Source organism: Lepidochelys olivacea (genome assembly GCF_965140295.1).
Source record: "Lepidochelys olivacea isolate rLepOli2 genome assembly, chromosome: 7".
Classification (NCBI taxonomy): Eukaryota; Metazoa; Chordata; order Testudines; family Cheloniidae; genus Lepidochelys; species Lepidochelys olivacea.
The window spans coordinates 25,298,522-25,308,414 of NC_140417.1; positions in this window are offsets into that span (position 1 = coordinate 25,298,522).

The window sequence follows — 9,893 nt, forward strand, 5'->3', positions numbered from 1 at the left end:
GCCATTGGTGCTCAGAGTGTTCTGAATATCCAACAGATGTCTTTCCCGCTTCACTGAGGATTTTTGGCATTTGGGAGACGAGTTCTGATTAACTTCCAGAAGATAAAATATAAGTCTTTACTTTTTATCAGTGCAGCTGTTCCACAACCATATTCTTACAATTCTCCAGATTTAGCTAGTCATGTGGGATGGTGGTGGAATTTTTTTGGAAATAGCAATGTTGATTAAATGATGCAAGCCTTATACAAATTTATTGATAAGTGTGAGGAACATGGGAAAGCTATATTTTTTTATTTTATTATTTTTGTTAATGAATATTATATGTACTTCTGTTTGATTACTATCCTGCTGTCTGCTGCTTGGGTGCAAAGAGTTAAATCCATTCTGGGTGGGGGGTGGGTTGTTTTTTTTTTTTTTCTTTTGCAACTCTGTGGAAACCTAGCCAATAGCTATAGAGAGGTAAATCTCCAACACTTAACAATACTGATTTCAGTTCCTTTGAAGGTTTATTACTACCATGCTCTGATCAGCAGATTAGCCGGTAACACCAAATGAGAGGGTATCCAATGGGGAAAAACAAAGTTTGGAAGGGACCCTAGCCCCGAAGCTGACCAGGAGTCAGGAGAGGAGCCAGTAACTGCTGGGGACACACTAATCCTCTTCTCCTAGAGGTTGGAGTATGAGGGATAATTCTGGCCTACCAAAGTCTTGAGGGAAATGCTAGACTTAGGTAAGGTACTTGTGTAGTTCTTTTTGTCTGTAACCTTTTGTCTCTCTGATTGCTATGTGTTTATGGATACTTAAATAATGCTTTGTTTTGAAGAAATCGTTCTGATTCACTGTATTTTTCCCGCTGGTTACAACTCCTGAGGGGATGTCTTTAGCAGGGGCCAAAGTCAGTTGAAGCTGCCTAGGAGATCCAGTTGGTAACGAGGGGTGCTGTAATTTGGAGACCTAATGTAAAAGTGGTGTGGATTGCAAGATTACGTTCTGAGAGAAGTGCAGAGACTGGGCCTGTCACTTGAAAGAGGAGCTCATGGAGAGACTGAATGAGGGGTCAAAGGTACAGTTTACCCTGAACTATGACTATAAGCAAAGACAGAATCAATTAAAAATTCTTAGATATTTGTTACCTTGGCTACCAGTAGAATTGCTGAAGTTATTCTTCTGAAGTATTTTAAATTATGTTGAACTGAACAAAGAATTTAAAAAAATTTGTTTCTGGGAGGATGGTCCAGGGGCATCACATGCTGCTTCTCAGTGATTAGAATTGTGGTCCCATCTGCTAGGTGCTCTGTGAGGACAACTTGATCTTGGAGAAGAGGGGAGCAAAGGTTAAAGGCATAGGGTGGTGCTGATGTGCTGCTCTGGAGTGGGTGAAGAAGTAAATCACAGTTTATAAGGGTATGTCAAATAATATAATCTACCTCTTTTTTGAGTGATTGTCTATACAGATTCCACTCTGTGTGCATGTGACCTATGCATGTGAGATTGGTTTCTTTTAAATAGCAGTGTCTATTTGTGCCCCATAGGTGAAGTCATAAAGAGCCGGGAGGCTTCAGCTACCACTCAGTTCCTTCTTAATACCTGGAAGACGGAACCTAGTAGTGCTAGCTAACGTGCTCTGAGCAAGAGACACTAGTGCAGGTTTGTAGTTAAGATTAGTTCATTTTGGGTCTTTTGTTTTGTTTGAGCACTCAGGCCACTTCTTACAGGCCCCACTCAAAAGTGATTTCCTCTGTAAGGAGCCAAAATCAGTGTCACTCCTGGGACCTAGGCAGACACCAATTCCCTCTGACTAGGGGACAGACTCTACCTTCAGGCTTTTAGATGAAAGAGCCTTAGGGGAGTCCCATTCTGGTGCTGACACTATTTTTGTGCAGTGTGAGGACTGTGTTGTCTCCAGTACTGGGTGCCTTGGCACCAAGTGGCCTCCACAGAAACCCTCTGTGCAGCATTGTCTACCATCTTGATGCTGCCTGATTCTTGGGACTCACTGTATTGCTAGGGTGCAGTTTTCATCCAAGGGACCTGCAGTGGTGCTGGTACCAGATTACCTCTTATCAAGACTCTGCAAAAGGTCACTGTCAAACCGCTAGGCCATTGTCTGCCTATTACTCCTTGGGGAATTCTGCAGCACTGTGCATGTGCAGAATTCATGTCCCCTGCAGATATTTTTTCTCTGCAGAATAATACATTCTGCTGGAAAGGTGCTGCAGTTATGCCTTTCGCCCAGCAGGGGCTGCTATGGTGCCAGAAGAGCAGGCAGTTGGCTCACAAGCTGGAGCCATCAATCACAAAGAGGGAGAGCGCATAGGCTGTTTTTCTCACAGTGACATGCCTGAGGGGTCTGGTGAGGGAGAACTATATATGGGGGGATGGTCAGTGGGGTACCCAGACTGGGGTTCAGAAGGGCTAGTAGGGGAGGACAGACTGGGATGAGGGCATAGGAGCAAGTTGGGGGACAGCATTGAGCCAGGGGCTGAATGGGAGTGGGGTTCAGGGATACATGAGGACAGGGTGTGCAGGGAAAGATGGGGATGGGGCCTTGAATGTGCCTGAATGAATGGGAGAGGCAAGGGTCTGCATGGGGGATGCTCCCCAACTCTCTCTAACAATCCCCGCTCTTCTCCCCCCCCCGCCCAAAAAAACCAACCCTGTTACATACGGTCTCCTTCCCTCTCCTCAACAACCCTCCAGGTTCACTGCCAGCAATTACTTTCCTCTCCCTCAGCTCCTCAGTTACCCCTGACTCCCTCAAGCCTTTGCACTGTTTCTGAGGGGTGTGGGAACTACGTTTCTGTATAGTAGTTTAAATGAATTATTATTCAAAGCTCTGTATGAATATGTCTAGTAAGGAATCTATTTGTCAAAAAACATTTCCTGAATCTCTTTTGTTGTCTGTATTGTTACGGACATACTTGCTGACAGATATTTGGAAATAAATTACTAAAATAATGGAAACTGGCATGATTATTTTGTGGTGTTTTGACAAAATGCAGAATTTTAAAACATGCACAGAATTTTTAATTTTTGGTGCAGAATTCCCCCCAGGAGTAGCCTGTGATGTGGACTGCAAGACAACATACCCAATAGAACTGCCCCACTTCTTTATCTTCCCACATCCCTCAGGTGCATATGGCATCCACCAGTTTTTTGCCATTTTTAGTTCAGTCTTCTGCTGGTCTGTTCAGGCTCCTGCATTTCATGTTGGTGGATTTGGCTTCTTTATTGTTCTACATAATGTTAACCTCTTTCTCCCCTCCTTCCCCCTTTTTGCTGTATGTATTTAGATGGAATAAATGAGCCAAAGGTGTTAATGTAATCCAGTCGCTGTTCAGCATTAAACAGTGGTAAACAAGGTCCAGGGTTTGGTATACAGAGACCTCAGACCGCTTAGTACTGCGGCAAGCACACCATTATAAATCTTTCTCACCTTTGATTAAAGATACAGGGGGAAAAAAGGAAAAGCAGTGAAAGCATTTGAAATGAAAAACTATTGTCAGGGTTCCCTCCCCACTCTGAACTCTGGGGTACAGATCTGGGGACCTCCATGAAAGACCCCCTAAATTTATTTCTACCAACTTTGGTTAAAAACTTCCCCAAGGCACAAATCCTTTCCTTGTTCTTGGACGGTATTGCTGCCACCACCAAGTGATTAAGACAAAGATTCAGGAAAAGGACCACTTGGAGTTCCTATTTCCCCAAAATATCCCCCCAAGCCCCTTCACCCCCTTTCCTAGGGAGGCTTGAGAATAGTATACCAACCAGTAGGTTAACCAAGTGAACACAGAGCAGACCCTTGGGGTTTTTAGAACTCTAAAAACCCATCAGGTTCTTAAAAGAAGAACTTTATAATAAAGAAAAAAGCAAAAGAAGCACCTCTGTAAAATTAGGATGTAAGGTAATTTTACAGGGTAAGAAGATTTAAAACACAGGATTCCCCTCTAGGCTCAACTTTCAAGTTACAAAAAACGGAATAAACCTCCCTCTTAGCACAGGGAAATTTCACAAGCTAAAAAAAAAAGATAATCTGTCTTGCTTTAGTTACCAGTTTTGTAACCTTAGATGCTTATTTCAGGTAGGGTTTAGGAGACTTTTTTTCCTTCCCTGGTCCCTCTCTGTCCAAGAGAGAGCACAAACAAAACCTCCCCCCACAGATTTGAAAGCATCTTCTTCCCTTATTGGTCCTTTTTGTCAGGTGCCAACCAGGTTATTTGAGCTTCTTAACCCCTTACAGATAAAGGAGGGGTTTTATGCTACCCTTAGCTGTATGTTTATGACAACTATAAGGCTTTAATTTTATCAACATTCCTTGTTCCCTTTCCCTTTAGCTGGACAAAGGTGTTTGTTTTGTTTTTTTTTTAAGGGGGGGGAACCCTTGTCTGACAGTCTCTTAGAAGGTATAAAAGATCGTGGTAACTGTCTTTTACAGGGAGTGAGAAGAAGTTAGTTGAGATTAGCTAGAGCTGCTGCTGTTAAAGTCCAATCCCATTTCATCCCAGGTGATGGCTGCGATTCAACTGGAGCCAGTAGAGGTGGTAGTATTATCTGTAGCCTTTTCTCTGGCCTGGTCAGGACATCTCTCAGGATGGTGGTGACCAAGGTCTGGGGTCTTTCTATCTGTTAATGACTTCAGCAGTTTCAGTAGCTTTGTATGTTCTCACATTCCAGAATCCAATTTTCATTATTGATCTTGCCTTGAGCAAGGGATTTTTCAGGACATGGGCTTCCTTATGGATTTGACCAATGTCCATCATATTCTTCACATCAAGTCGATCTCTTGTTTGAGCCTGCTGCATACTGTTATGGCTCCTGGTGTGTGTTTCTGAAGTAATTTTGTTTTTATGTGCTAGAGATACCAGCCTCATGCACAACCTTAAGTCCACAGCTCCTTATTCATTATTTGCAGTTTTCCATAGGTGAACACTTCCCCCCCATCTGCCACCCAGGGGACATGCTTGTAGCTTCGAATGCCCCAAGTCTCTGGAAGAGGTTTATTCCTTTTCTTCGTTCTCCTAGGCAAGTCCTTTCACCTGGGGGGTTGTACAGTGGAGTCTGATTGAGAGTTGAGGGAAAAATCCCTGTTGGGTACCAGAAAATCGTCAGAAACCCACAGGATAGACCCCACCCTGGTATTCACTATGTATGTCTCTCCAGTGAGTCCAGTCTGGCCTTGGTCAGTAGAGCAAGACCATATTCTAGGAAACTTGCTCTAAAAATTGTAAATGATGCTAATTTTCCTTCTCTGGAGGAAAAACTTCCAGGTTCTTCACCTGCCCTAACCTCAACTTGTGGAGGGTGAGGAGGAATACAATGGATGCTATCGCTCATCAGAACAACCGCTTCCTGCCATCTCATCATCCTCACCAGATGAAGTGGTTTGATTCCCCCATCCATGGCTTCCATGGATGAGTTTTTAAGTCTTCCAGGATTTGATTAAAAGACACTTGTTCGCCACAGTAGACAACACCAAGTACCCAAACTTGCAGTGGAGGCATGAGCCTGTGCTTGTTACCGGACACCATTTCTTTAATGGTCTTGAGGATTCCTCTGCCTGTCCACGGTTTCCCTTGGTCACCAGGATAGTTTCCAAGGCCAGGAAGGATAAAGCTATGGTCAACACGATAGCTCCTTACTGGCCAAGACAGTTTTAGCTACCAGACCTGCTGTGGACATCTGACCTCCCTTACAGCTGCCAGATGTACTGTCTCGGAACCAAAGTCAGATCCTGCATCCAGACATCTGACTGCTTGGATGTTGGCTGATCTGACAGACTGTTCCCTACAGTTTCAGAGGATTCTCATACAAAACAGGAAGACTTACTCAGAGTGGAAAAGATTTTTATTTAATTTGTTCCCCCCACAGGGGCAGCCCCAAATAATTTGGATCCAGTAGAGGTGCCAAAGATCCTAAACTAGTTACAGTTCATGAAACCAGTAGCACTGCCGTTTGCTTCTTTCAGGATTCACCTATGGCATGTCTATGCTCTGGTACATTCACCTTCAATCTTTTCTTTCCCAACAGTGTATACATTCCTTAAGGGCCTTCTTCATGTTTAAGGTATAGTTAAGACATCTCGCTCCCTCGTGGGGCCTTAGTCATCCTCAAGAGGCCTCCTTCTGAGCCACTGTTGGAATGCTCCATGTACTGCCTCACTATTAGCACGTTTCCTAGAACACTGCAAATATGTATAAATGCCTTTCTATAGCGAAGGCACTGAGACACAATGCTGAGGGCCATATAAATAGTTAAAACATGTCCTTATCCCCTTTTATTCTTAGCCAAACCCAAAGAACTATTTTACTAACTGGAATATTGTGTCCAGTTCTGGGCACATACTTTAGGAAGGATGTGCGCAAATTGGAGAAAAGTGAAAGGAGAGCAATAAAAAATGATTGAAGGTCTAAAAATGTCTGAGGAAAGATTTTTTTTTTTTTTTTTTTTTGAGGGGAAGGGGTTGTTTAGGCTGGAGAAGAGTGAATGGGGCCATAAGCCTTCAACTACGTAAAAGGTTGTTATAAAGAAGAGAGGTTTCAGAATAGCAGCTGTGTTAGTCTGTATCCACAAAAAGAACAGGAATATTTGTGGCACCTTAGAGACAAACAAATCTGTTAGTCTCTAAGGTGCCCCAAGTACTCCTTTTCTTTTTATAAAGAAGAGAGTGATGATACTATTCCTGTCCTCAGTGGATGAGAAAAAATTAATGGGCTTAAATTTCAATAAGGGAAAGTTAGGAAGTTTTTTCCTAATGTCTAACCTAAGTGAAAGGGTAGTTAAGCACTTGAACGGATTACCTTGGGAGGCAGTAGAATCCCCATCACTGGAGGCTTTTAAGAAAAAGGTTAGACAAACAGTTATCACAGATGGTCTAGAGAATACTTGGTCTTCACTGAAGTAAAAATAATACCTCAGTGCAGGGGTGTGGACCAGATGACCTATAGGGGTCCCTTCTAATCCTATGATTAAAAGGCACTGTAGCTTTTTATAGTAGTTTATATCTGATGCATCCTCTCTGATCTAGCCATGCAGTCATTGCTCACGCATGCTTTCCATGCAAGTCAGATGATTTTAAACTGAAAGAGGGACCAACGCACTAATCTAATAAGTCATTTCCAACTCCAAAGTCCGTTCAAACTGAGATTGTGTTTTGGAAACTAACTCTCTGAACTGGACACAAAAGACTAATGAAGATGGCTAGTGCTCTGACTGCTATAATAAGAAATCCTGAGTTCCCGAAGGTGGATTTTTACTCTTTGTTGAATGTGGAGCTCAGTGCAATATAATGAACAAATTGGCATTGACCTAAAAATCTTTTAACATAACTTCATGCAGAATATTTTATATTTGTATATACCAGAAGATTAGGAATATTCTATAGCCAAGATGGCCAAATATTGAAAAAAATATATGGTTGAATTCTGAACAGATCATCTGTTTTACTTTGCTCCCTTTATGAGTCATATGAAAGTTTGCAAAAAATGGATGGGTTTTTATTTGCCTGAATCTTGGGGGAATAATTATGCTTCACATAATGGCATTTAGCTATGGCCATTCATACGGATCTGTAATTCATTATTTGCCTTTTTCAAAATATTCTAGTAATCCATTTAAATACAGGGCAGAAACCTGAGTCAACTCCCCTATCACAAATAGGGGCTAGTTGAAGCGAACAGTTCATGAGCAACCCATCAGCAAAACTTGTTCAAGTAAACTGTTTGATCAGTATCTGGCAGCGGTTCCTGAATGATTTGCAGACAGAAAAAGTGCTTGGTATTAAATTGTGAACGGCTCTATGCTGTGTACAATTCCATTGTAAATACTTTGTTGTTTGTCCTAGTTTTAAGTTAAATTATTAGCAATACAATTTTTTTGTCAAACGTGTGTATTTCTGTAAAAGTAAGTGAGGGGAATAGTATAACGGGGTGTGTGTGTGTGAAGCCTAAAATCTTACTCTGTAATCCCTTACCCATAGGGGTAATCTTTGCCTGTGGGGCTAGGTTAAGGCAGGATGGGTGTGACACACAACCCCAGCAGGCCTTCTGTATGACTGTATCTCTCCTTTTTTTGGTGAAGGTTTGAGGTCCCTTAAGGATAGGCATCCCAGGTGCTTGCTCTGTTGTAGAGAAGAACGTCTTGGAGCAATGTTCTGTCACTCGTTCTCCAAGAATACAGTGTGAAAGCCACCTTGCTGAAGTGGTTCCTTCTAGAGAGACCAATGCAGGCTGCTTCAGCCACTGGGAGGGAGGCTACAACCTGGCCTCAGTTAGACCTATTAATTCCCCCCAGAGCTGTGATTCTATGCCACCCTCCCAGGTTCTGTCTGCTTTGTGGACCTATTATTCATCATTAGCCCAGACATCTGCTAGGCAGGTTCCTGTCCCTAGTAACTGATAAGCTGACACTGAAGGGTCACTAGCCACATGATTAATCTCAGGTTCATTCATACAAGGGCCATAAACCTGAGGAGACTCTGGTACTAACTTCCAAGTCTGCACAGGTGCTGCCCTCTAATTTGGCAGACTACAGTAATCTTAGGCCTGGCCCTTTCTCACTGAGCCTGGGCCCAAATGCCTTGGAACCTGAACCATTAGCACCCAGGGTCTCTGTGATCACAGCCCCATCTACTTTCCACATTGTTATTGATTTCCTCTGTCTTACTCCTCCTCTCCCCCCCCCCCCCCTTTTTGGCACCAAAACCATAGCTGGAGCCAACTGTTATCACTGCCCTGATACTAGACAAACCCCCAGCCATGTAGTCACCAATATACCAGATTAGAGAGGTAGCCTCTGTACCTTCATCCCTCCTCACCCTTAGGTAACACAGTAGAGTCAGGAAGAAAGGGCTTATCCTATCTGGGCCTTCCCCCTGGCTATGTATCCTCCCCTCAACATTCTCACTACTCATAGCCTTACTGGACATGCTGGGTTGTGCCGCCATGTTGCTTGCATCAAGTCTCAGGGGATCACCCTTTCCAAAGAGACCAATTATATCATCACAGACAAGCCCATTGGTACAGCCACAGATATTTGAAAAGCAAGAGAGAGAGGAAGAACTTCATTACAGGCTGTGGTGGATGTATCTAGTGCAAGCTTGCACCGTTGCCATGAAGAGGTGTTATGCTATTCCTAAGCATTGCCCATAATTTTTAAAGGCAAAACAGCTGCGTTAGTTGCTTCTGAAGCCAGGGGGAGAGTCAATCAACATTTCCTTCCTCCCTTGCTACTCTAGCTGTTTAAATATACTTATAGGCATTCTGAAATCCAGCCACTGTATACTCTAACAGAGCACACATTGCACTTCTTTATCCCCTTTGGAGGCCTTCCAAGTGTTTTACCGTAATTGGGATATATTAGCTAAATTTTGTAGATATGAAAACTGAGGCATAAAAAGTTTTAAGTGCCTTATCCCATGTCCCACAGTGTAATCCTGATAAAGTTGCTGAATGGCTGTACAGAACTTTGTGAAACCAACATAAAATATCTTACTCTCAATAACTCTATTCACAATCAAGTGTTTCATTCAGCATTACTTTTTCCCAAAGCAAGCACAAGCATCCACATATTGCAATTACTTTACTTCAGAACTTATCTATCTAACTTTGGTCCATGACCATGGAAGGCTGCTTACTGGTAGACAGCAGAGCTGACAGACCATGTGGCAATGGCTCTACGAGTTAGAAATACATAAATATTTTTTCCATGACACTAGTTACCAGAGCTGGTGAGTTCACAACTCTATTAAGTCTGAGAGCTCCCTCCCCCACACACATAGGCATCTGTACTGGATAGCTTGCTTTCAAAAGGTACAAACAGCAGGGAGATAGAGTACAGTGATGCTACAGTTTATACATGTAAATGATGGTGAATTGGCTATATGATTTTGAACCACA